At 38.0% G+C, this 23,092-nt stretch overlaps 13 non-coding genes and 8 pseudogenes across 13 annotated transcripts; all 21 read left to right on the top strand.

The window, feature by feature from the left end:
• The first annotated feature begins 11,912 nt into the window (after positions 1-11,912).
• LOC143738839 (5S ribosomal RNA) lies at positions 11,913-12,029 on the top strand (annotated as a pseudogene).
• A 270-nt stretch (positions 12,030-12,299) lies between these two features.
• On the top strand, positions 12,300-12,418 carry LOC143738819 (5S ribosomal RNA). Its single transcript, XR_013204035.1, has one exon. It is a non-coding gene; the product is annotated as a 5S ribosomal RNA (ribosomal RNA).
• Positions 12,419-12,700: 282 nt separating this feature from the next.
• Positions 12,701-12,819, top strand: LOC143738824 (5S ribosomal RNA). The gene has a single exon (XR_013204041.1). It is a non-coding gene; the product is annotated as a 5S ribosomal RNA (ribosomal RNA).
• Positions 12,820-13,191: 372 nt separating this feature from the next.
• On the top strand, positions 13,192-13,310 carry LOC143738828 (5S ribosomal RNA). The gene has a single exon (XR_013204044.1). It is a non-coding gene; the product is annotated as a 5S ribosomal RNA (ribosomal RNA).
• Positions 13,311-13,892: 582 nt separating this feature from the next.
• On the top strand, positions 13,893-14,001 carry LOC143738836 (5S ribosomal RNA; annotated as a pseudogene).
• A 582-nt stretch (positions 14,002-14,583) lies between these two features.
• LOC143738833 (5S ribosomal RNA) lies at positions 14,584-14,692 on the top strand (annotated as a pseudogene).
• Positions 14,693-15,071: 379 nt separating this feature from the next.
• LOC143738826 (5S ribosomal RNA) lies at positions 15,072-15,190 on the top strand. Its single transcript, XR_013204043.1, has one exon. It is a non-coding gene; the product is annotated as a 5S ribosomal RNA (ribosomal RNA).
• Positions 15,191-16,196: 1,006 nt separating this feature from the next.
• On the top strand, positions 16,197-16,314 carry LOC143738832 (5S ribosomal RNA; annotated as a pseudogene).
• Positions 16,315-16,484: 170 nt separating this feature from the next.
• LOC143738823 (5S ribosomal RNA) lies at positions 16,485-16,603 on the top strand. The gene has a single exon (XR_013204040.1). It is a non-coding gene; the product is annotated as a 5S ribosomal RNA (ribosomal RNA).
• Positions 16,604-16,976: 373 nt separating this feature from the next.
• On the top strand, positions 16,977-17,095 carry LOC143738840 (5S ribosomal RNA). Its single transcript, XR_013204048.1, has one exon. It is a non-coding gene; the product is annotated as a 5S ribosomal RNA (ribosomal RNA).
• A 483-nt stretch (positions 17,096-17,578) lies between these two features.
• LOC143738831 (5S ribosomal RNA) lies at positions 17,579-17,696 on the top strand (annotated as a pseudogene).
• Positions 17,697-17,868: 172 nt separating this feature from the next.
• On the top strand, positions 17,869-17,987 carry LOC143738822 (5S ribosomal RNA). Its single transcript, XR_013204039.1, has one exon. It is a non-coding gene; the product is annotated as a 5S ribosomal RNA (ribosomal RNA).
• A 375-nt stretch (positions 17,988-18,362) lies between these two features.
• On the top strand, positions 18,363-18,481 carry LOC143738830 (5S ribosomal RNA). Its single transcript, XR_013204046.1, has one exon. It is a non-coding gene; the product is annotated as a 5S ribosomal RNA (ribosomal RNA).
• A 553-nt stretch (positions 18,482-19,034) lies between these two features.
• Positions 19,035-19,143, top strand: LOC143738834 (5S ribosomal RNA; annotated as a pseudogene).
• Positions 19,144-19,522: 379 nt separating this feature from the next.
• On the top strand, positions 19,523-19,641 carry LOC143738825 (5S ribosomal RNA). Its single transcript, XR_013204042.1, has one exon. It is a non-coding gene; the product is annotated as a 5S ribosomal RNA (ribosomal RNA).
• Positions 19,642-20,127: 486 nt separating this feature from the next.
• LOC143738841 (5S ribosomal RNA) lies at positions 20,128-20,246 on the top strand. Its single transcript, XR_013204049.1, has one exon. It is a non-coding gene; the product is annotated as a 5S ribosomal RNA (ribosomal RNA).
• Positions 20,247-20,626: 380 nt separating this feature from the next.
• Positions 20,627-20,745, top strand: LOC143738842 (5S ribosomal RNA). Its single transcript, XR_013204050.1, has one exon. It is a non-coding gene; the product is annotated as a 5S ribosomal RNA (ribosomal RNA).
• Positions 20,746-21,155: 410 nt separating this feature from the next.
• Positions 21,156-21,274, top strand: LOC143738820 (5S ribosomal RNA). Its single transcript, XR_013204036.1, has one exon. It is a non-coding gene; the product is annotated as a 5S ribosomal RNA (ribosomal RNA).
• Positions 21,275-21,852: 578 nt separating this feature from the next.
• On the top strand, positions 21,853-21,961 carry LOC143738835 (5S ribosomal RNA; annotated as a pseudogene).
• Positions 21,962-22,438: 477 nt separating this feature from the next.
• Positions 22,439-22,547, top strand: LOC143738837 (5S ribosomal RNA; annotated as a pseudogene).
• A 166-nt stretch (positions 22,548-22,713) lies between these two features.
• Positions 22,714-22,832, top strand: LOC143738829 (5S ribosomal RNA). Its single transcript, XR_013204045.1, has one exon. It is a non-coding gene; the product is annotated as a 5S ribosomal RNA (ribosomal RNA).
• Positions 22,833-23,092: the final 260 nt, after the last annotated feature.

The raw sequence follows: 23,092 nt of genomic DNA, 5'->3' as shown, positions 1-23,092 counted from the left end.
CTTAAAGTAACAAACCAGTTACTGTAGATGTACAGATGTGTAAAGTTGGAGTCGCAATAGATATTAATCAAATATCAACCAAGTTATCTTACCAACAGCTTTATAGGGCATCCAGGCTCCCTTCAATGAGTCCATTTTTTATACATCTCCAACAATAGTTTAGATATCTGGAGGAATTAAACACTTCAAGCTGTATTAAAAAAAGACTGGCTTAATGAACAGTAATTTAAAAAAGGGTCCCTTTATATGTAAAACTTGAAGTGCCAGACGTCAGAGTGGTCAGCATCCTCTGGGATGGCAATAGTCCTCCGTCCTAATCCAGCCTGTAGAAGTAACATCTCATCCGAGGTTTTTGGGGTCTTGTCAACACTTTTATTCAGCAGGAAAAACTGGATTGGCGTTGACCTGGCAGGCCTTTTTTTAGGAGTAGGGATACTCCTGTCTTTTCGTCCCTTGAACAGACCAGGGAATGCTCTGAGAGGAAAAACTGATATGTCAATGATGTAATATTCAATCAATCTCATTCACTCATCTAAACTGCCCATAACAGGACAGTTATAACTTTTAACAGTTTAGGAAGTTATGCTTGAGACTTATGCCTAAGGTTTGCTTTATGCTACTTGAGGATTGCTACTGTAGGTATTTTTACAATGTCATACGTCTTAATGTTACATCTTTAAATTACATATATTATTATTCGTCTACCAATACTTTGTTAGCACATATTTAAAATGTCAGACAGAACGTTCTTATAATGTGAACTATAAAATTTGATTATTTGATAGATCCAAACCTGGCCATACTCTGGTCCACTGAATTCCCTGATGCAACAACACTAAGGGTCCGCTGTGGTCTCAATGCAAACTGCACCCTGTTACCAGGGTTTGCCTGACCCTGTATCATCCTGCCTGCTGTGACCTGCTCTCTCTGAACCTGCCCTTCATCTGTTGAAACCATTCAAAACTGTGTACAAAACTGAAGGCTTTGTGTCTTTACTACTCAAAGCAATATTATTATGGCTAATGGTAATCATTAAATTTCAATGTAAGACAGGTGTGCAATGTTTAATTCAATGAAGTGACACACAACACAATTAACTTACCCATCTGTGATGGTGAGCTTGACTCACTAGATAGGGCACTGCGTAAAAGGGTCACAACATGCCTGGCAGCATTCTGCAACTCAGCCTAATGTAAATTAATAGAGAAAGCATCATTAGCCCCAACTTTGAGAACAAAGTAGCAAGAAAACCACATGTATAGTCCAACATAGTATTGTAATTATTCCACTGTTAATCTATTAAAAAAGTACTGGAAACAAGAAGTTTCTTGTTACTAGTCTATTTATTTGCTTTATGATAAAGAATCAATGCACTAAATTTGCAAATATGTCAGATACATTTTTTTTACAACTACTACATACATAAAGCATAGTAATATTATGATTGTTGTGGTTAGCTGCGAGCTAGTTAGTTAACTGGCTTCATAGAATACTGAACAGAAATCGTGTCTTATTATAGTCAGCTAATCTGCACCTTTACAATGTTTTCAAACAAGTAATAAAAAACATAACGTGTCAAAAAATAACATTTTAATTTGGAAATCACCTCTCTTTGATTATCCATCTTTCTTGCCGAATGTTGATGTTATTAACAGTTCTCTGGGTCGTGCCTTTGCCACTCTTGATTGAAAATCATAGGCGTCCAATCACAACTGACTTCCGGAAAAGGGGAAGTAACCAATGACATTTGATGTTATAAAACAGTAAGCCCCGCCCCTCAACTACCAAAAACAAAAGTGTTCGAGCGAGCAAAAGCAGCAGGCGAGAGCAGATCAAGCGCGAGAGCGTGGGAGATGATCATGCACGCGCGCGCGAGGGCTTGTATTGCGTGCAGAGGAGATGTCATGCGCGCGCGCAGGGTTTGAATGAGCTCGCGAGTTCCCGTTTCCTCGCGTGTAGATCTGTTATCTTCTCGCGAAAGTCAATTACCGCGCGCGCCAGCATCAGTTGTGCGCTCGGTTATTATTGGCATTGATTTGCCGCCATATTAAACTTTGTACACAACAAAACCTCAGGCAGAGTTGCAGAACCCAAGGGCACAAGCACCATCATACAACATACTCAACCACAGCAACCACAACCATCAACACATCAACAACCACAACAACAACAACACATCACACCACAACAACAACACAGTAATTGAAGCATGTTTGATGGCAGATGACATTCAGTCAGAGTCCTCATCAGAAGAGCTGAAATCAGAGTATATAGTATCAAGTTCTATGTCTTCTTCTTCCAACTCCATCTCCAGGTGTGAGTTATCATTCAGGATAGTGTTGTAATGGCCCTTGACTAAAATCATTTCTGCTTTCAGTTTGCTGAGCCTCTTATGAACCAGACACTGCAGTCCTTTTTGGGCATCCTCAGAGAGGTCAACAAGAGAGGCTGCAAAAACATAACGATAAATCAATAATGAAGTCAATAACATTTGTTAGTGTGCACATGCATTCTAGACTGCCTAGTTAATTGCTGTAATCACGGAAATGGGAATCTACACCAAACATACTCAATCCTGCAAAACTGTATTTAGGTGAAAGTGTATATTGCAGTTATTGCAGACACTTCTATCCAAATAAACAGTTACACAGACATAGATATGCTTACAGTTTGAAGAAAGGGCTCCCAGTGTCAAGTATTGTGCCTTTAGTGCTATCCAGTGTTGCAGCATTTCCTTACAGAGGATTACTTCTTCCTCCTTCAGGCGTTGCACAGCCATAAACTTATCTAATACCTTCCTTTTGGTGTGAAGGTCTGCAAAAGGTGAAAGTGGAGTTATGTATAGAACATGTTTATATTTATAATTTATTTTTCCAGGTGAGTCCCATTGAGATATTACATCTACTTTTCAAAGGAGTCTTGTGCAATGTGATTGATGTCTAGATAGACAATATCAAGATTGGATTTCGACATTTCTGCGACATAGGTCTAAGGTTTACATGAGGATGGAAACCCTGATAGAAACCAATATTGCACAATGAGGCAGAACGTAAATGTTTTTCTTTATAAAAAAAAGAAAAAAGAGAGAGAACTTACTTTCACTTTGCCAAGGCCACGTGTCAGTCTGGATAATGCCATCAGTGGACACAATTTGTCCAGATGGTTCAGCCAGATGATTGTACTCGGCAATAGCTGCTGCCAGGCGTTTTTTGTCATTTTAAAATGACTCTTCGTATCTTATGTCGCCTCTTGTTGCTATCTGAAAAAAAAAGTGTCACAGAATATTCGTTTTTTAAAATTGATTCAGATTTCACGCGTATTGCCATAGATAAACTGTCGGGACAAGGCTCCATTAGCTGCATAGGTACAGTGTACATTTTCTAAAAGGTCACAGTGTGTATGGTTAGGAACTGAAATATTAGAATTGAGTAGAATTAATAAGAACCTAAATATAGGTGTATGTAACTGAAATACCTGTTTGTTTGTAAAGGTTTAGGCTGCGTACTTTGACGAGGACAGCCAGCTCCTCTATCCGTGCCTGTAGTGCACCAAGGCTACCATCACTTTGATCAGTTTCTAAATTAGAATTATATTACTCAGTATATGCATGAAATGACAATCCCTCAAATACAATTAGCAAGTAATTTAAAGGAGAAATCTGGCCAATTTCTAAATGGATCTTGATCGTAGCCAAGTACCGTTGATAGGAATTACTCGACCAAAATCGGTGCTACTGAACTGGAGAAGCTGTAGCTAATGGCCAGTGCTCCCAGTAAGCTACAATGCTAGGTAAGAATCGGCCATTTTGCACAGTAATTTTCAGCACACATTGCCCTCTTTAGAAGGTGAGCAATAATCAATTAAATGATACAGCAAAAACATTTTTGCAGTTGGCTTAGCAATGCAACTCCAGGAATGTTGATAAGCACATTGATATACAGTGTGTGCTACAATGCTGAAATTTAGAATAATTAGTTGTCAATGTGCAGGGTTCTATGATGAAAGTTTTTAAATAGGCAAACTTACCCTCTGCCCACTTCTGCACATCAGCCACCCACAGCTGCACTGTGTCATCATCAATGCCAAGCTCCTTTTTCGCAGCATTCAGGCTGTCCAGATCTTCTTTGAGTATCCTTACAGTCTAATATTAGAAAAAACAACAACAACTACAAAAACAATCAATCAATCCCATTTGTATGAAAAGAATGGCTTCATTGACACTTCAGTTCAAAAAGCGGGCATTCCAGGGTTCTCAGGATGCTTAGAACACATCAATGTTATCTGGCAACGAATTCAATCAGCTAAAAAGGAGAGTAAGGAGCTCCATGTGACATTCCTGGATTTGGCTAATGCATATGGTTCAGTGCCACATGAGCTGCTTTGGGAAGCATTTGATTTTTTCAGAGTACCAATGTCAATAACAAATTTAGTGAAAGCCTATTTTGGAGATTTGCAATTTAGTTTCTCAACTCCAAAATTCAGCACCGCATGGCAATGCTTAAGAGGTTGGAATAATGGCAGGATGCACCATTTCTCCACTGGCTTTTACCATGGCAATGGAAGTAATCATTAGGGCATCAAGATGGGTAGTAGGAGGACACCGCTTGGCTTCTGGGATGCGACTACCACCAATCAGAGCATACATGGATGACATGACAACCATGACTACAACAGTAGCCTGCACTAATCGGTTATTGGGGAAGTTAACAGATAATATTGAATGGTCACGAATGCCATTTAAGCCCTCTAAATCAAGGAGCATCTCGATAGTTAAAGGAAAGGTAGTAGATAAAACATTCTTCATTACTGGTGAGGCAATACCAACAGTTTCTGAGAAGCCAGCGAAGAGTCTTGGGAGATGGTATGATGGGGATCTAAAGGACACAGTTCGAGTGGGAGAAGTTAGACGACAAGCAGTGGAAGGGTTGAAGAGCATAAACAGCTGTGCCCTACCAGGCAAACTAAAACTCTGGTGCTTTCAGTTTGGTCTACTGCCAAGGTTGCTGTGGCCACTAACTGTGTACAAGGTTTCTTTGACAACAGTGGATAAGCTGGAAGCGTTAATAAGTTCATACATCAGGAAATGGTTGGGAGTTCCACGCTGCCTCAGTAGAGTGGGACTTTATAGTAAAGGAGTATTGCAGCTGCCAGTCTCTGCTTTAACCGAGGAGTTTAAGTGTCCCAAGGTCAGACTGGAAATGACTTTAGCAGAGTCACGCGACAAATGTGTAAGGGAGGCAGCCCCTGTGGTAAAAACTGGTAGAAAGTGGTCAGCAAAGAAATCTGTAGTAGAGGCAAAGGCTGACCTTTGTTTTTTAAATTGGGGATATCGTGGGACAGGTACAGCATGGAAGAGGGGGTTTTGGGCTCAGTTTAGCTCCTCTTAAATGGCACAAGGCAGGCCCAGCTCAAAGGAGGAAGCTGGTAGTCAACGAGGTGCGAAAGCAGGAGGAGAGGATGAGGTGCATAAAGGCCATTTCCCAGGCCAAGCAGGGAGAGTGGATGAGATGGGAGAGTGTGGAACAATGCAAAATGGGCTGGCAAGACCTTTGGTCAATGGAAGAGAGTAGGATTAGTTTCCTTATTAGGTCAACATATGATGTTCTCCCATTACCGCAGAACCTAAACCTCTGGGTAGGAGAGGATCCCTCTTGTCCTTTGTGTTCATCACCTGCCACATTAAGGCACATTTTGACAGGATGTAAGCTGGCTCTTAGCCAAGGTCAGTTTACTTGGCGCCATGACCAAGTATTGCGATGTTTGGCTTTAGCATTGGAAGGCAAGCGTAATATGACCAATAAGTTGCCGCCTGTTCTAGCAAAACATTACACGCAGAAGACAATATTCCTCCGCCCAGGCGAGCAACCACCAAGAAAAGGTGCTAACACCAATTTTCGCCCAGGACAACTGGAAGCTGCTAGGGACTGGAAGATGCTGGCTGATCTTGATCAACGGCTTATTTTTCCACCTGAGATTGCCACCACTAACCTACGGCCAGATATTGTTGTGTGGTCTGGATCATCACGCATTGTTCAACTGATAGAGTTAACAGTGCCATGGGAGGATGCGGTAGATGAGGCATATGAGAGGAAGAAACTGCGGTATGCTCATCTGGCCACTGAAGCAGAACAGCGAGGATGGAGGGTCCAGGTTTATCCAGTGGAAGTCTACAACCCGGTTCCTCAGAGACGTCGGATTCAGTGGCCAAGAGTTGCGTCGCACAGTAAAGAACTTATCTGAAGCAGCAGAAAGGAGCAGCAACTGGCTGTGGTTGAGACGGAAAGATTCTAGCTGGCTGTGTACAGGCCGCCATGCTACGGTTTCGTAGAATTCTTGAAAACTTGAAGAGTCTGTTGGTTTATTTGTATAGGTTGTATAGTATTTACAGACATTACGTTCCTGTGTATAATGCGTGAATGACGGGTGGTTGGGCAGATATTGTGTTTTGCGGTAGGTGGTATGCCATATGGAACCGCTGCCACTGAAACTGCATATTAATGCACCAGTGGGGCTCGACACCTTAGTCAAACGGGTTGGCGCGTATGGTTGGGTTGCGGAGAGATTGTGAGATTGTGGTTAGGTCTCAGCAGCAGGAGGGATGTAGAGGTCAGTAAGCTGGGCTGAGTTGGGTGGGGGACGAGGGGGGTGACTCTGGGACGCCAGAGTCACTGTCGAGCCCTCTTGAGGTGTCGTGGGCTAGTCGACGAAACACTGAGGACGGAAGGTGCCCACTTGAAGACCCTAGAGATGTCCCCTACTCAGCTCAATCCAGACGGTTGTCATGGGGGGACCGCACTGTGGTTGCAGCCGTTTGTGTGTGCTGACGCGTGTTAACACTAGACAGAATATATATATATACACACCACCGCAACAACTTGCTGTGTTAGCCTCAAAATGTATTATTATTATTACTATTTTCTTCACTATTATTGTGTTCAATTTTCAACATTTAAATTAAGCACTTTTTCAAAAAGTGCTTTTTCAAAAAATTTCAAAAGTTAAATTAAGCACTTTGGGCTGAACTTTAAGCACTTAATTAAGCACTTTGAGCTGCATTATGTGAATGAAAGGTGCTATACAAATAAAACTTATATATATATATGTGTGTGTGTGTGTGTGTGTGTGTGTGTGTGTGTGTGTGTGTGTGTGTGTGTGTGTGTGTGTGTGTGTGTGTGTGTGTGTGTGTGTGTGTGTGTGTTTGTGTGTGTGTGTGTGTGTGTGTGTGTGTTTTTAGACACGTACCTTCGGTGAAGCTGACACTGACATCAGTTGGTACATCACATTGGGAATGCACTGTCCCTAAAAAAAGAATGCTATTTTTTTAAGCAGGAGGCAAAGAGTTGCAGACAATATAATTTAAAAGACAACAAAAAGACTGTTTATACATTATATTGACTATTGTTCAGAAAATTAAATAATCTGACGGTTTTAAATTGTCTTTCACAGACTATTTACTGTAAAGAACATGTAAGCAGTCGTAACATCAACTTCAAGTATATGCTTTTTGCAAAATTGAAATTGTTTCCTTTACCTGGACACTGCTGTCGCTTTGCGGGGCCGGGGTGTGCTGAAAATAACAATGGTGTTGCATTATATTTCCTTGTGGAAATTGTTTGGTAAACATTTCAAAAGGGGCAAGAGGAGTAGTAATACTGACCAGATGGCTTTTTCCTAAATGGCCTTTGAGGAATACGATTTCCTTGCCCATCTCTCTTCCTCCAATGGACTGGCGCTGGTTTTTGTTTCCTCTGTGCTTCATTCTACTCAATTTAACAAGATGTAAAATGCAACACTCCATATAGCCTAATGTGTAAATGAATGTTTGTGTAGGCTAATATTTTTTTAGAAGGTTTAAATGTTTGAAACTGTAGTAACATGCAGTGTCCAATTTCACTAGAAACAACTTGGCTTAATGGTGGTTTAGCTGCACTTCAGTTTAAAAATAAAAAGCATGATTTTTAACAATAACCCACATCTAAATCCTGCAGAAGTTTATCGGTGTCCTGAAGATCATCCTCCAACTCCAAATCATCCAATTGCTCCATTTTTCAAACACACTGAAAAGGAGAGAATTTTGACAGTCCATGTCAGTGAAATAAATAGAAACATACAATCTAATCTTTATAATCATCTTGGATTATTATGTGAATAAGATCAGTGTTCACTAGTATCTTTGCTGCAGGGTAGGCTACAAGATGTGAAGATGGGGATTATGGAAGTAATAAACAGTCAAAGCACCTGTAGCCTATGCCTTAGAGAAATATGTAGACATCCCAACACTGAAGATTGAAATACGGCTTTAGGTCAATTTATTTAATATCTGGCCTATAAGGCCTAGTGTATTGCTTGTAGGCTAACGTAACGTAACGTAACGTACTGCGGGAATGCGCGAAGTTTTGAACAGAACGCTTGTCCGAAGCACCGTTCTGTCGCCTGTTTCACAGTCTTTGTTGGCTGAACGACAAATATGACACAATAGCAAGGCTTATTTAACCTATTCATTGTATACAGAGAGCAATCAATGCTACCCGACAGTCGGACACTGATAACAAGCGAAGTTAGCCATGAGCGTCCAATATTTCAGTCGATAAGGTTTACTTCTGAGTTGGTTAAAGGGTCATTCTACAGAAACGTCCACTTTTGGTATGGCAAGATGTCTTAAAATGTATTTCTTTTTCTAACATTTAAGCTAATGCCACATTATTAGATTACCCGTTGCCTTTATGAATACGCATAAATGACAGCTTAATGATTTTTTATATTTTTTGTGCATTTATTTAAAGACCGCATCTACCATTTTTTTTGTCACTGGTGTTACCTTACTTCTTTGGCAATACTAAATGTTTTTATGAAATATTATTTCTAATTTTTTTCAGCACATGTAGTCAGAGTTACCAAAAAATAATAATAATGCAACAAATAAGGAGATTATGTTTTATTTATTTGAATCAGGTTTGTTAAAAGTGTGCTTGAATGAGGTTAGTTCGTTTCCGCAACCTTGTATTTGCTATAACAATGAAAATATTTGAAAACCAGTTAAAATCAAGTAATGATGCAATCCTTTAAATCTTAACTTTTGAGTGTAGCAGAATTAAATGGATGTAAAATTATTATCATGTCACATGTGGCATTGTATTTAATGTGACAGAAAAAAAAGACTATCATTATTCTTCAACTATAATTAAGTAGATGAGACTAAATTGTTACATTTGGCATATAATCTAAATGAATAGCTTTGAATAAAGTTTATCTAGAAATGGGAGTCACTGGTGTTACCCATAAGAAAGGTGACACCAGTGACAATTTTCATGAAAAATTTATTTTACAAAATGGCTGCTGCAAGGTATCAAACCACATGTTGTCAATCATGGTATACTAACTAAATTAAGTAGTATAATCCATTTGTATTCTTGTTTTTTTCAATTACCTAACAATAAAGTAGGTCATACCAGTGACTTCAACTAAAAGCTTCATATGAAATCAGAGATAAATGAGAATATTTCTGATAACTGAAAAGAGACAGAGGATTTACTATGGGCTTTTCTTCATAGATATTCAGGAAATTGGACGAAGGAAGTCAATTGATGTCATCAGTGTGATTTTTATTTCAAAATAAGTGATTTTTGTTTAACAGTAACACCAGTGACACAACTCCAGGGGACCACTACTTTCATTATAAATTTTATAATATTTATTCTGCATTTAGTTTTTTTATGTCATTTACATAATATATTAAGTCAAGTCAAGTCAAATATATTTATATAGCGCTTTTCACAATACAGATTGTATCAAAGCTGCTTCACAGTATCAATCAAAACAACTTAACAGTGTTTGTTTATTACTGGAAAAAGACATCCAAGTTTGGTAGAGCTGATCAGTGGTATGATGGGTCATTTAATTTGAATATTAGATAGTTATGTATACATTATTGTATTTTAAATTGTGTAAAAACATCTTATTGACCTCAAAATAAAGCATTTTCCCTCTGTACATGACTGTGGGGACGAGCACTTCTGTGGTGCTTGGAATTTTACAGAATTAATAAAAAATTTAATATTGCCACTTGATGGCTCAAGAAGGTGTAATTGTTCAAATAACATATTGTTTTATTTTAAAATGTAAAGAAATTGTAATTCTAAGGTGTTTTTTGTGTGTGTGTGTAATATTTCTGTAAAGGCTAGGGACAGAAAAATGGACATTTCCGTAGAATGACCCTAAGCGTTTCAAACAAACGCCCTGGGTGACATGTGCGTGTTGAAAATGCCCAATAATAATAAACCCTTTTATTTAAATGAACCCATAAGTTAATTCTATTTGGAGTTGCATTCTGTATAGAGCTGCATAAATGCCATTTAGGAACAGGAGGCAGATGCAAACATTATAGCAATTTGCTCTGGATTTAATTTTTATTATTAAAATGTTTCGTTTTTATGACACTAATTCCAAGTAGGGAGTTAAATAAAATAAAATGCTGTAAACAGCTTCAACAGTTAACATGACCATAACATGAGCATGTATGTCTATATTAACATTTTCACTTACCTGAATCAGAAAAGTAAACAGAAGATTTAGAGAGTCGAAGAAGACTTCCGGTATGGACTGCGTCAGAGAAGTGACCTGTGACCTTCTGGAATTATGGGATTCTGCTTTCAAAAACTGGAGAAAGCCTTATATTCATCAAATCAAGGCAATTGAAAATTATGATATGCAAGCGTCTGTCTGAGCCGCACCAACTGCGATGTTAATCTAAACAATAAAAACTGGAGGGAAAAAAAAATATATGTTTATATTTGTAGGATGAAATTTATAGGACGAAACTTCATGATCAGTTTCAATGAACCTACTTCATATTTTATTTATATTATATTATTTATTATATTATTATTTATAATGTATATTATTTATAATTTATACATATTATTTATATTTTTCATTTTCAAATATTTAATTACTGAAAGCGTCTTTATTTTCTGGCCAAATGCGTGCTTAAATACGTAGATGGATTCGCATTTGCTTGAAAGTCAGGTGCGTCTCTGACACACGCAAAGGGTGGGTGTTGAAAATGGACACTATGCTCCTCTCAAAAGATAAATAATGGAAAGCAATGACCGCCTATAATAATCATGGAGCAAACTACATCATGAAGCTATACTACAGGCTAATTTAAAACTAAACGAAATTTTTGCCTTACGCACGCTACTGTTGCTGAAAGCGTCTGATAGCACCCAATTGGATTGGCTATATAAGCCCAAGCGCGTCCTGTAAAACGCGGGTGGCTGCATTTGAATGAGCGTCTCTGACACACGATAAAGGGTCTGTGTTGAATTCGGCCAATATACTCCTGCGGGCAATTAAGGGATGATGGAACCTATATTGTGGTGTTATTAGTTAGGATACCTAGTCACGTTTTAATTGAGTAGGCTACCACAGGCTAATTTAAAAGTAAACGAAATTGTAGCCTACGCACGCTACTGATGCTGAAAGCGTCTGATATCATGCACTTGGATTGGCTATATAAGCCCAAGCGCGTCCTGTAAAACGCGGGTGGGTTGCATTGGAGGTGGTTAAGCCGAGCGTCTCTCACAGACGATAAGGGTGTTGAATATGGCAAATAGACTCCTCCTGAAAGATAAATAATGGAAAACAGTGACCTCCTATAGGTGTAGTAGGCAATCCTAATCATAAGCAAACATACGTCGTTGTTGCTGAAAACGTCTTTAGTCTGTGCAGTCGGTCAATGTCGAGGTGAATTGAGGACTGGCGAAGCCCTGAGCGTGTAATAACATCGCGGATGGTTTTACATTGAAGTTGGTTGAAAGCCATGTGCGTGTCATGTGTACGCAACAGGGTGCTATATAAGTGGGCAGAAATTGCCTAAGGACGTGACAAAACGGCCTTATATGACACCCTGAGATGAGAACCGGTTGCTTGGTCACGCCCGATCTCATCTGATCTCGGAAGCTAAGCAGGGTCACGCCTGGTTAATACTTGGATGGGAGACCGCCTGGGAATACCAGGTGCTGTAAGCTTTTTTGATTTAAAAAAAAAGTCCCTGAGCTTCTTCAGAAAGCATTTAAAAGACTCTGAGATTCTTCAGAAAACATGAAAGAGTTTGAGTTTTTTCAAAAGTTCTTCTTAGTTTAAAAAAAAAGAGTCACTCAGTTTCTTCAAAAAGCCTGAACAAGTCTCTGAGATTCTTCAGAAAGCCTGAAAGAGTTTGAGTTTTTTCAAAAATTCTTCTTAGTTTTCTTCATTAATGGTCTAACCTTTTAAATAGGCCAATTTTGGCAGCAGTTTTCGCTTACTGCCATACCACCTTGGTCTCGCCTGATCTCGTCTGATCTCGGAAGCTAAGCAGGGTCGGGCCTGGTTAGTACTTGGATGGGAGACCGCCTGGGAATACCAGGTGCTGTAAGCTTTTTTGATTAAAAAAAAAAAAAAAAAAAGTAGTCCCTGAGCTTCTTCAGAAAGCTTTTAAAAGTCTCTGAGATTCTTCAGAAAGCATGAAAGAGTTTGAGTTTTTACAAAAGTTCTTCATAGTTTAAAAAAAAAGATTCCCTGAGTTTCTTCAAAAAGCCTTTACAAGTCTCTGAGATTCTTCAGAAAGCCTGAAAGAGTTTGAGTTTTTTCAAAAATTCTTCTTAGTTTTCTTCATTAATGGTCTAACCTTTTAAATATCCCAATTTTGGCAGCAGTTTTCGCTTACGGCCATACCACCTTGTTCAGGGCCGATCTCGTCTGATCTCGGAAGCTAAGCAGGGTCGGGCCTGGTTAGTACTTGGATGGGAGACCGCCTGGGAATACCAGGTGCTGTAAGCTTTTTTGATTTAAAAAAACAAGTCCCTGAGCTTCTTCAGAAAGCCTTTAAAAGTCTCTGAGATTCTTCAGAAAGCATGAAAGAGTTGAGTTTTTTCAAAAGTTCTTCTTCGTTTAAAAAAAAGAGTCACTGAGTTTCTTCAAAAAGCCTAAACAAGTCTCTGAGATTCTTCAGAAAGCATGAAAGAGTTTGAGTTTTTTCAAAAGTTCTTCTTAGTTTTAAAAAAAAGAGTCCCTGAGCTTCTTCAGAAAGCCTTTAAAAGTCTCTGAGATTCTTCAGAAAGCCTGAAAGAGTTTGAGTTTTTTCAAAAATTCTTCTGTTTTCTTCATTAATGGTCTAACCTTTTAAATAGCCCAATTTTGGCAGCAGTTTTCTCTTACGTCCATACCACCTTGGTCACGCCCGATCTCGTCTGATCTCGGAAGCTAAGCAGGGTCGGGCCTCGTTAGTACTTGGATGGGAGACCGCCTGGGAATACCAGGTGCTGTAAGCTTTTTGATTAAAAAAAAAAAAAGTAGTCCCTGAGCTTCTTCAGAAAGCCTTTAAAAGTCTCTGAGATTCTTCAGAAAGCATGAAAGAGTTGAGTTTTTTCAAAAGTTCTTCTTAGTTTAAAAAAAAGAGTCACTGAGTTTCTTCAAAAAGCCTGAACAAGTCTCTGAGATTCTTCAGAAAGCATGAAAGTGCTTGAGTTTTTTCAAAAGTTCTTCTTAGTTTAAAAAAAGAGTCCCTGAGCTTCTTCAGAAAGCCTTTAAAAGTCTTTGAGATTCTTCAGAAAGCATGAAAGAGTAGTTTTTTCAAAAGTTCCTCTTAGTTTAAAAAAAAAGTCACTGAATTTCTTCAAAAAGCCTGAACAAGTCTCTGAGATTCTTCAGAAAGCATGAAAGAGTTTGAGTTTTTTCAAAAGTTCTTCTTAGTTTTAAAAAAAGAGAGTCACTGAGTTTCTTCAAAAAGCCTGAACAAGTCTCTGAGATTCTTCAGAAAGCCTGAAAGAGTTTGAGTTTTTTCAAAAATTCTTCTTAGTTTTCTTCATTAATGGTCTAACCTTTTAAATAGCCCAAATTTGGCAGCAGTTTTCACTTACGGCCATACCACCTTGGTCACGTCTGATCTCGGAAGCTAAGCAGGGTCGGGCCTCGTTAGTACTTGGATGGGAGACCGCCTGGGAATACCAGGTGCTGTAAGCTTTTTGATTAAAAAAAAAAAAAGTAGTCCCTGAGCTTCTTCAGAAAGCCTTTAAAAGTCTCTGAGATTCTTCAGAAAGCATGAAAGAGTTGAGTTTTTTCAAAAGTTCTTCTTAGTTTAAAAAAAAGAGTCACTGAGTTTCTTCAAAAAGCCTGAACAAGTCTCTGAGATTCTTCAGAAAGCATGAAAGTGCTTGAGTTTTTTCAAAAGTTCTTCTTAGTTTAAAAAAAGAGTCCCTGAGCTTCTTCAGAAAGCCTTTAAAAGTCTTTGAGATTCTTCAGAAAGCATGAAAGAGTAGTTTTTTCAAAAGTTCCTCTTAGTTTAAAAAAAAAGTCACTGAATTTCTTCAAAAAGCCTGAACAAGTCTCTGAGATTCTTCAGAAAGCATGAAAGAGTTTGAGTTTTTTCAAAAGTTCTTCTTAGTTTTAAAAAAAGAGAGTCACTGAGTTTCTTCAAAAAGCCTGAACAAGTCTCTGAGATTCTTCAGAAAGCCTGAAAGAGTTTGAGTTTTTTCAAAAATTCTTCTTAGTTTTCTTCATTAATGGTCTAACCTTTTAAATAGCCCAAATTTGGCAGCAGTTTTCACTTACGGCCATACCACCTTGGTCACGTCTGATCTCGGAAGCTAAGCAGGGTCGGCCCTGGTTAGTACTTGGATGGGAGACCGCCTGGGAATACCAGGTGCTGTAAGCTTTTTTGATTTAAAAAAAAAAAAAGAGTCCCTGAGCTTCTTCAGAAAGCCTTTAAAAGTCTCTGAGATTCTTCAGAAAGCATGAAAGAGTTGAGTTTTTTCAAAAGTTCTTCTTAGTTTTAAAAAAAAGAGTCACTGAGTTTCTTCAAAAAGCCTGAACAAGTCTCTGAGATTCTTCAGAAAGCATGAAAGTGTTTGAGTTTTTTCAAAAGTTCTTCTTAGTTTAAAAAAAAGTGTCCCTGAGCTTCTTCAGAAAGCCTTTAAAAGTCTCTGAGATTCTTCAGAAAGCCTGAAAGAGTTTGAGTTTTTTCAAAAATTCTTCTTAGTTTTCTTCATTAATGGTCTAACCTTTTAAATAGCCCAATTTTGGCAGCAGGTTTCCCTTACGGCCATACTACCTTGGTCTCGCCCGATCTCCTCTGATCTCGGAAGCTAAGCAGGGTCGGGCCTGGTTAGTACTTGGATGGGAGACCGCATGGGAATACCTGGTGCTGTAAGCTTTTTTGATTTAAAAAAAAAAAAAGAGTCCTTGAGCTTCTTCAGAAAGCCTTAAAACGTCTCTGAGATTCTTCAGAAAGCATGAAAGAGTTGATTTTTTTCAAAAGTTCTTCTTAGTTTAAAAAAAAAAGAGTCACTGAGTTTCTTCAAAAAGCTTGAACAAGTCTCTGAGATTCTTCAGAAAGCATGAAAGAGTTTGAGTTTTTTCAAAGTTCTTCTTAGTTTAAAAAAAAAGAGTCCCTGAGCTTCTTCAGAAAGCCTTTAAAAGTCTCTGAGATTCTTCAGAAAGCATGAAAGAGTTTGAGTTTTTTCAAAAGTTCTTCTTAGTTTAAAAAAAGAGTCCCTGAGCTTCTTCAGAAAGCCTTTAAAAGTCTTTGAGATTCTTCAGAAAGCATGAAAGAGTAGAGTTTTTTCAAAAGTTCTTCTTAGTTTTAAAAAAAAAGAGTCACTGAGTTTCTTCAAAAAGCCTGAACAAGTCTCTGAGATTCTTCAGAAAGCATGAAAGAGTTTTAGTTTTTTCAAAAGTTCTTCTTAGTTTAAAAAAAGAGTCCCTGAGCTTCTTCAGAAAGCCTTTAAAAGTCTTTGAGATTCTTCAGAAAGCATGAAAGAGTAGAGTTTTTTCAAAAGTTCCTCTTAGTTTAAAAAAAAAGTCACTGAATTTCTTCAAAAAGCCTGAACAAGTCTCTGAGATTCTTCAGAAAGCATGAAAGAGTTGAGTTTTTTCAAAAGTTCTTCTTAGTTTAAAAAAAAAAAGAGTCACTGAGTTTCTTCAAAAAGCCTGAACAAGTCTCTGAGATTCTTCAGAAAGCCTGAAAGAGTTTGAGTTTTTTCAAAAGTTCTTCTTAGTTTAAAAAAAAAGAGAGTCACTGAGTTTCTTCAAAAAGCCTGAACAAGTCTCTGAGATCCTTCAGAAAGCCTGAAAGAGTTTGAGTTTTTTCAAAAATTCTTCTTAGTTTTCTTCATTAATGGTCTAACCTTTTAAATAGCCCAATTTTGGCAGCAGTTTTTGCTTACGGCGATACCACCTTGGTTACGCCCGATCTCGTCTGATCTCGGAAGCTAAGCAGGGTCAGGCCTGGTTAGTACTTGGATGGGGACCTCCTGGGAATACCAGTTGCTGTAAGCTTTTTTGATAAAAAAAAAAAAAGTAGTCCCTGACCTTCTTCAGAAAGCCTTTAAAAGTCTCTGAGATTCTTCAGAAAGCCTGAAAGAGTTTGAGTTTTTTCAAAAATTCTTCTTAGTTTTCTTCATTAATGGTCTAACCTTTTAAATAGCCCAATTTTGGCAGCAGTTTTCGCTTACGGCCATACCACCTTGTTCAGGGCCGATCTCGTCTGATCTCGGAAGCTAAGCAGGGTCGGGCCTGGTTAGTACTTGGATGGGAGACCGCCTGGGAATACCAGGTGCTGTAAGCTTTTTTGATTTAAAAAAAACAAGTCCCTGAGCTTCTTCAGAAAGCCTTTAAAAGTCTCTGAGATTCTTCAGAAAGCATGAAAGAGTTGAGTTTTTTCAAAAGTTCTTCTTCGTTTAAAAAAAAGAGTCACTGAGTTTCTTCAAAAAGCCTAAACAAGTCTCTGAGATTCTTCAGAAAACATGAAAGAGTTTGAGTTTTTTCAAAAGTTCTTCTTAGTTTTAAAAAAAAGAGTCCCTGAGCTTCTTCAGAAAGCCTTTAAAAGTCTCTGAGATTCTTCAGAAAGCCTGAAAGAGTTTGAGTTTTTTCAAAAATTCTTCTGTTTTCTTCATTAATGGTCTAACCTTTTAAATAGCCCAATTTTGGCAGCAGTTTTCGCTTACGTCCATACCACCTTGGTCACGCCCGATCTCGTCTGATCTCGGAAGCTAAGCAGGGTCGGGCCTGGTTAGTACTTGGATGGGAGACCGCCTGGGAATACCAGGTGCTGTAAGCTTTTTGATTAAAAAAAAAAAAAGTAGTCCCTGAGCTTCTTCAGAAAGCCTTTAAAAGTCTCTGAGATTCTTCAGAAAGCATGAAAGAGTTGAGTTTTTTCAAAAGTTCTTCTTAGTTTAAAAAAAAGAGTCACTGAGTTTCTTCAAAAAGCCTGAACAAGTCTCTGAGATTCTTCAGAAAGCATGAAAGTGCTTGAGTTTTTTCAAAAGTTCTTCTTAGTTTAAAAAAAGAGTCCCTGAGCTTCTTCAGAAAGCCTTTAAAAGTCTCTGAGATTCTTCAGAAAGCATGAAAGAGTTTGAGTTTTTTCAAAAGTTCTTCTTAGTTTAAAAAAAAAGAGAGTCACTGAGTTTCTTCAAAAAGCCTGAACAAGTCTCTGAGATTCTTCAGAAAGCCTGAAAGAGTTTGAGTTTTTTCAAAAATTCTTCTTAGTTTTCTTCATTAATGGTCTAACCTTTTAAATAGCCCAATTTTGGCAGCAGTTTTCGCTTACGGCGATACCACCTTGGTTACGCCCGATCTCGTCTGATCTCGGAAGCTAAGCAGGGTCAGGCCTGGTTAGTACTTGGATGGGGACCTCCTGGGAATACCAGTTGCTGTAAGCTTTTTTGATTAAAAAAAAAAAAAAGTAGTCCCTGAGCTTCTTCAGAAAGCCTTTAAAAGTCTCTGAGATTCTTCAGAAAGCCTGAAAGAGTTTGAGTTTTTTCAAAAATTCTTCTTAGTTTTCTTCATTAATGGTCTAACCTTTTAAATAGCCCAATTTTGGCAGCAGTTTTCGCTTACGGCCATACCACCTTGTTCAGGGCCGATCTCGTCTGATCTCGGAAGCTAAGCAGGGTCGGGCCTGGTTAGTACTTGGATGGGAGACCGCCTGGGAATACCAGGTGCTGTAAGCTTTTTTGATTTAAAAAAACAAGTCCCTGAGCTTCTTCAGAAAGCCTTTAAAAGTCTCTGAGATTCTTCAGAAAGCATGAAAGAGTTGAGTTTTTTCAAAAGTTCTTCTTCGTTTAAAAAAAAGAGTCACTGAGTTTCTTCAAAAAGCCTAAACAAGTCTCTGAGATTCTTCAGAAAACATGAAAGAGTTTGAGTTTTTTCAAAAGTTCTTCTTAGTTTTAAAAAAAAAGAGTCCCTGAGCTTCTTCAGAAAGCCTTTAAAAGTCTCTGAGATTCTTCAGAAAGCCTGAAAGAGTTTGAGTTTTTTCAAAAATTCTTCTTAGTTTTCTTCATTAATGGTCTAACCTTTTAAATAGCCCAATTTTGGCAGCAGTTTTCGCTTACGTCCATACCACCTTGGTCACGCCCGATCTCGTCTGATCTCGGAAGCTAAGCAGGGTCGGGCCTGGTTAGTACTTGGATGGGAGACCGCCTGGGAATACCAGGTGCTGTAAGCTTTTTGATTAAAAAAAAAAAAAGTAGTCCCTGAGCTTCTTCAGAAAGCCTTTAAAAGTCTCTGAGATTCTTCAGAAAGCATGAAAGAGTTGAGTTTTTTCAAAAGTTCTTCTTAGTTTAAAAAAAAGAGTCACTGAGTTTCTTCAAAAAGCCTGAACAAGTCTCTGAGATTCTTCAGAAAGCATGAAAGTGCTTGAGTTTTTTCAAAAGTTCTTCTTAGTTTAAAAAAAGAGTCCCTGAGCTTCTTCAGAAAGCCTTTAAAAGTCTTTGAGATTCTTCAGAAAGCATGAAAGAGTAGAGTTTTTTCAAAAGTTCCTCTTAGTTTAAAAAAAAAGTCACTGAATTTCTTCAAAAAGCCTGAACAAGTCTCTGAGATTCTTCAGAAAGCATGAAAGAGTTTGAGTTTTTTCAAAAGTTCTTCTTAGTTTTAAAAAAAGAGAGTCACTGAGTTTCTTCAAAAAGCCTGAAAGAGTTTGAGTTTTTTCAAAAATTCTTCTTAGTTTTCTTCATTAATGGTCTAACCTTTTAAATAGCCCAAATTTGGCAGCAGTTTTCACTTACGGCCATACCACCTTGGTCACGTCTGATCTCGGAAGCTAAGCAGGGTCGGCCCTGGTTAGTACTTGGATGGGAGACCGCCTGGGAATACCAGGTGCTGTAAGCATTTTTGATTTAAAAAAAAAAAAAGAGTCCCTGAGCTTCTTCAGAAAGCCTTTAAAAGTCTCTGAGATTCTTCAGAAAGCATGAAAGAGTTGAGTTTTTTCAAAAGTTCTTCTTAGTTTTAAAAAAAAGAGTCACTGAGTTTCTTCAAAAAGCCTGAACAAGTCTCTGAGATTCTTCAGAAAGCATGAAAGTGTTTGAGTTTTTTCAAAAGTTCTTCTTAGTTTAAAAAAAAGTGTCCCTGAGCTTCTTCAGAAAGCCTTTAAAAGTCTCTGAGATTCTTCAGAAAGCCTGAAAGAGTTTGAGTTTTTTCAAAAATTCTTCTTAGTTTTCTTCATTAATGGTCTAACCTTTTAAATAGCCCAATTTTGGCAGCAGGTTTCCCTTACGGCCATACTACCTTGGTCTCGCCCGATCTCCTCTGATCTCGGAAGCTAAGCAGGGTCGGGCCTGGTTAGTACTTGGATGGGAGACCGCATGGGAATACCTGGTGCTGTAAGCTTTTTTGATTTAAAAAAAAAAAAAGAGTCCTTGAGCTTCTTCAGAAAGCCTTAAAACGTCTCTGAGATTCTTCAGAAAGCATGAAAGAGTTGATTTTTTTCAAAAGTTCTTCTTAGTTTAAAAAAAAAAGAGTCACTGAGTTTCTTCAAAAAGCTTGAACAAGTCTCTGAGATTCTTCAGAAAGCATGAAAGAGTTTGAGTTTTTTCAAAGTTCTTCTTAGTTTAAAAAAAAAGAGTCCCTGAGCTTCTTCAGAAAGCCTTTAAAAGTCTCTGAGATTCTTCAGAAAGCATGAAAGAGTTTGAGTTTTTGAAAAGTTCTTCTTAGTTTAAAAAAAAAGAGAGTCACTGAGTTTCTTCAAAAAGCCTGAACAAGTCTCTGAGATTCTTCAGAAAGCCTGAAAGAGTTTGAGTTTTTTCAAAAATTCTTCTTAGTTTTCTTCATTAATGGTCTAACCTTTTAAATAGCCCAATTTTGGGAGCAGTTTTCGCTTACGGCCATACCACCTTGGTCACGCCCGATCTCGTCTGATCTCGGAAGCTAAGCAGGGTAGGGCCTGGTTAGTACTTGGATGGGAGACCTCCTGGGAATACCAGTTGCTGTAAGCTTTTTTGATAAAAAAAAAAAAAGTAGTCCCTGAGCTTCTTCAGAAAGCCTTTAAAAGTCTCTGAGATTCTTCAGAAAGCATGAAAGAGTTGAGTTTTTTCAAAAGTTCTTCTTAGTTTAAAAAAAGAGTCACTGAGTTTCTTCAAAAAGCCTGAACAAGTCTCTGAGATTCTTCAGAAAGCATGAAAGAGTTTGAGTTTTTTCAAAAGTTCTTCTTAGTTTTAAAAAAAAAAAGAGTCCCTGAGCTTCTTCAGAAAGCCTTTAAAAGTCTCTGAGATTCTTCAGAAAGCCTGAAAGAGTATGAGTTTTTTCAAAAATTCTTCTTAGTTTTCTTCATTAATGGTCTAACCTTTTAAATAGCCCAATTTTGGCAGCAGTTTTCACTTACGGCGATACCACCTTGGTCACGCCCGATCTCGTCTGATCTCGGAAGCTAAGCAGGGTCGGGCCTGGTTAGTACTTGGATGGGAGACCACCTGGGAATACCAGGTGCTGTAAGCTTTTTTGATTTAAAAAAAAAAGTCCCTGTGCTTCTTCAGAAAGCCTTTAAAAGTCTCTGAGATTCTTCAGAAAGCATGAAAGAGTTGAGTTTTTTCAAAAGTTCTTCTTAGTTTAAAAAAAAAGAGTCACTGAGTTTCTTCAAAAGGCCTGAACAAGTCTCTGGGATTCTTCAGAAAGCCTGAAAAAGTTTGAGTTTTTTCAAAAATTCTTCTTAGTTTTCTTGATTAATGGTCGAACCTTTTAAATAGCCCAATTTTGGCAGCAGTTTTCGCTTACGGCCATACCACCTTTAAAAGTCTCTGAGATTCTTCAGAAAGCCTGAAAGAGTTTGAGTTTTTTCAAAAATTCTTATTAGTTTTCTTCATTAATGGTCTAACCTTTTAAATAGCCCAATTTTGGCAGCAGTTTTCCCTTACGGCCATACCACCTTGGTCACGCCTGATCTCGTCTGATCTCGGAAGCTAAGCATGGTCGGGCCTGGTTAGTACTTGGATGGGAGACCGCATGGGAATACCTGGTGCTGTAAGCTTTTTTGATTAAAAAAAAAAGAGTCACTGAGTTTCTTCAAAAAGCCTGAACAAGTCTCTGAGATTCTTCAGAAAGCATGAGTGTTTGAGTTTTTTCAAAAGTTCTTCTTAGTTTAAAAAAAGAGTCCCTGAGCTTCTTCAGAAAGCCTTTAAAAGTCTTTGAGATTCTTCAGAAAGCATGAAAGAGTAGAGTTTTTTCAAAAGTTCTACTTAGTTTAAAAAAAGAGTCCCTGAGCTTCTTCAGAAAGCCTTTAAAAGTCTTTGAGATTCTTCAGAAAGCATGAAAGAGTAGAGTTTTTTCAAAAGTTCCTCTTAGTTTAAAAAAAAGTCACTCAATTTCTTCAAAAAGCCTGAACAAGTCTCTGAGATTCTTCAGAAAGCATGAAAGAGTTTGAGTTTTTTCAAAAGTTCTCCTTAGTTTTAAAAAAAGAGAGTCACTGAGTTTCTTCAAAAAGCCTGAACAAGTCTCTGAGATTCTTCAGAAAGCCTGAAAGAGTTTGAGTTTTTTCAAAAATTCTTGTTAGTTTTCTTCATTAATGGTCTAACCTTTTAAATAGCCCAAATTTTGGTAGCAGTTTTCACTTACGTCCATACCACCTTGGTCACGTCTGATCTCGGAAGCTAAGCATGGTCGGGCCTGGTTAGTACTTGGATGGGAGACCGCATGGGAATACCTGGTGCTGTAAGCTTTTTTGATTAAAAAAAAAAAGAGTCACTGAGTTTCTTCAAAAAGCCTGAACAAGTCTCTGAGATTCTTCAGAAAGCATGAGTGTTTGAGTTTTTTCAAAAGTTCTTCTTAGTTTAAAAAAAGAGTTCCTGAGCTTCTTCAGAAAGCCTTTAAAAGTCTTTGAGATTCTTCAGAAAGCATGAAAGAGTAGAGTTTTTTCAAAAGTTCCTCTTAGTTTAAAAAAAAAGTCACTGAATTTCTTCAAAAAGCCTGAACAAGTCTCTGAGATTCTTCAGAAAGCATGAAAGAGTTTGAGTTTTTTCAAAAGTTCTCCTTAGTTTTAAAAAAAGAGAGTCACTGAGTTTCTTCAAAAAGCCTGAACAAGTCTCTGAGATTCTTCAGAAAGCCTGAAAGAGTTTGAGTTTTTTCAAAAATTCTTCTTAGTTTTCTTCATTAATGGTCTAACCTTTTAAATAGCCCAAATTTGGCAGCAGTTTTCACTTACGTCCATACCACCTTGGTCACGTCTGATCTCGGAAGCTAAGCAGGGTCGGCCCTGGTTAGTACTTGGATGGGAGACCGCCTGGGAATACCAGGTGCTGTAAGCTTTTTTGATAAAAAAAAAAAGAGTCCCTGAGCTTCTTCAGAAAGCCTTTAAAAGTCTCTGAGATTCTTCAGAAAGCATGAAAGAGTTGAGTTTTTTCAAAAGTTCTTCTTAGTTTTCTTCATTAATGGTCTAACCTTTTAAATAGCCCAATTTTGGCAGCAGTTTTCCCTTACGGCCATACTACCTTGGTCACGCCCGATCTCGTCTGATCTCGGAAGCTAAGCAGGGTCGGGCCTGGTTAGTACTTGGATGGGAGACAGCATGGGAATACCTGGTGCTGTAAGCTTTTTTGATTTAAAAAAAAAAAGAGTCCCTGAGCTTCTTCAGAAAGCCTTTAAAAGTCTCTGAGATTCTTCAGAAAGCATGAAAGAGTTGAGTTTTTTCAAAAGTTCTTCTTAGTTTAAAAAAAAAAAAGAGTCACTGAGTTTCTTCAAAAAGCCTGAACAAGTCTCTGAGATTCTTCAGAAAGCATGAAAGAGTTTGAGTTTTTTCAAAAGTTCTTCTTAGTTTAAAAAAAAGAGTCCCTGAGCTTCTTCAGAAAGCCTT

Source organism: Siphateles boraxobius, unplaced genomic scaffold, assembly GCF_051911475.1.
Source record: "Siphateles boraxobius isolate OS27281-9 unplaced genomic scaffold, OSU_SipBor_1 154, whole genome shotgun sequence".
Taxonomy (NCBI): domain Eukaryota; kingdom Metazoa; phylum Chordata; class Actinopteri; order Cypriniformes; family Leuciscidae; genus Siphateles; species Siphateles boraxobius.
Note: the sequence above shows the minus strand (reverse complement) of the source record. Positions and strands in the feature narration are given on the sequence as shown.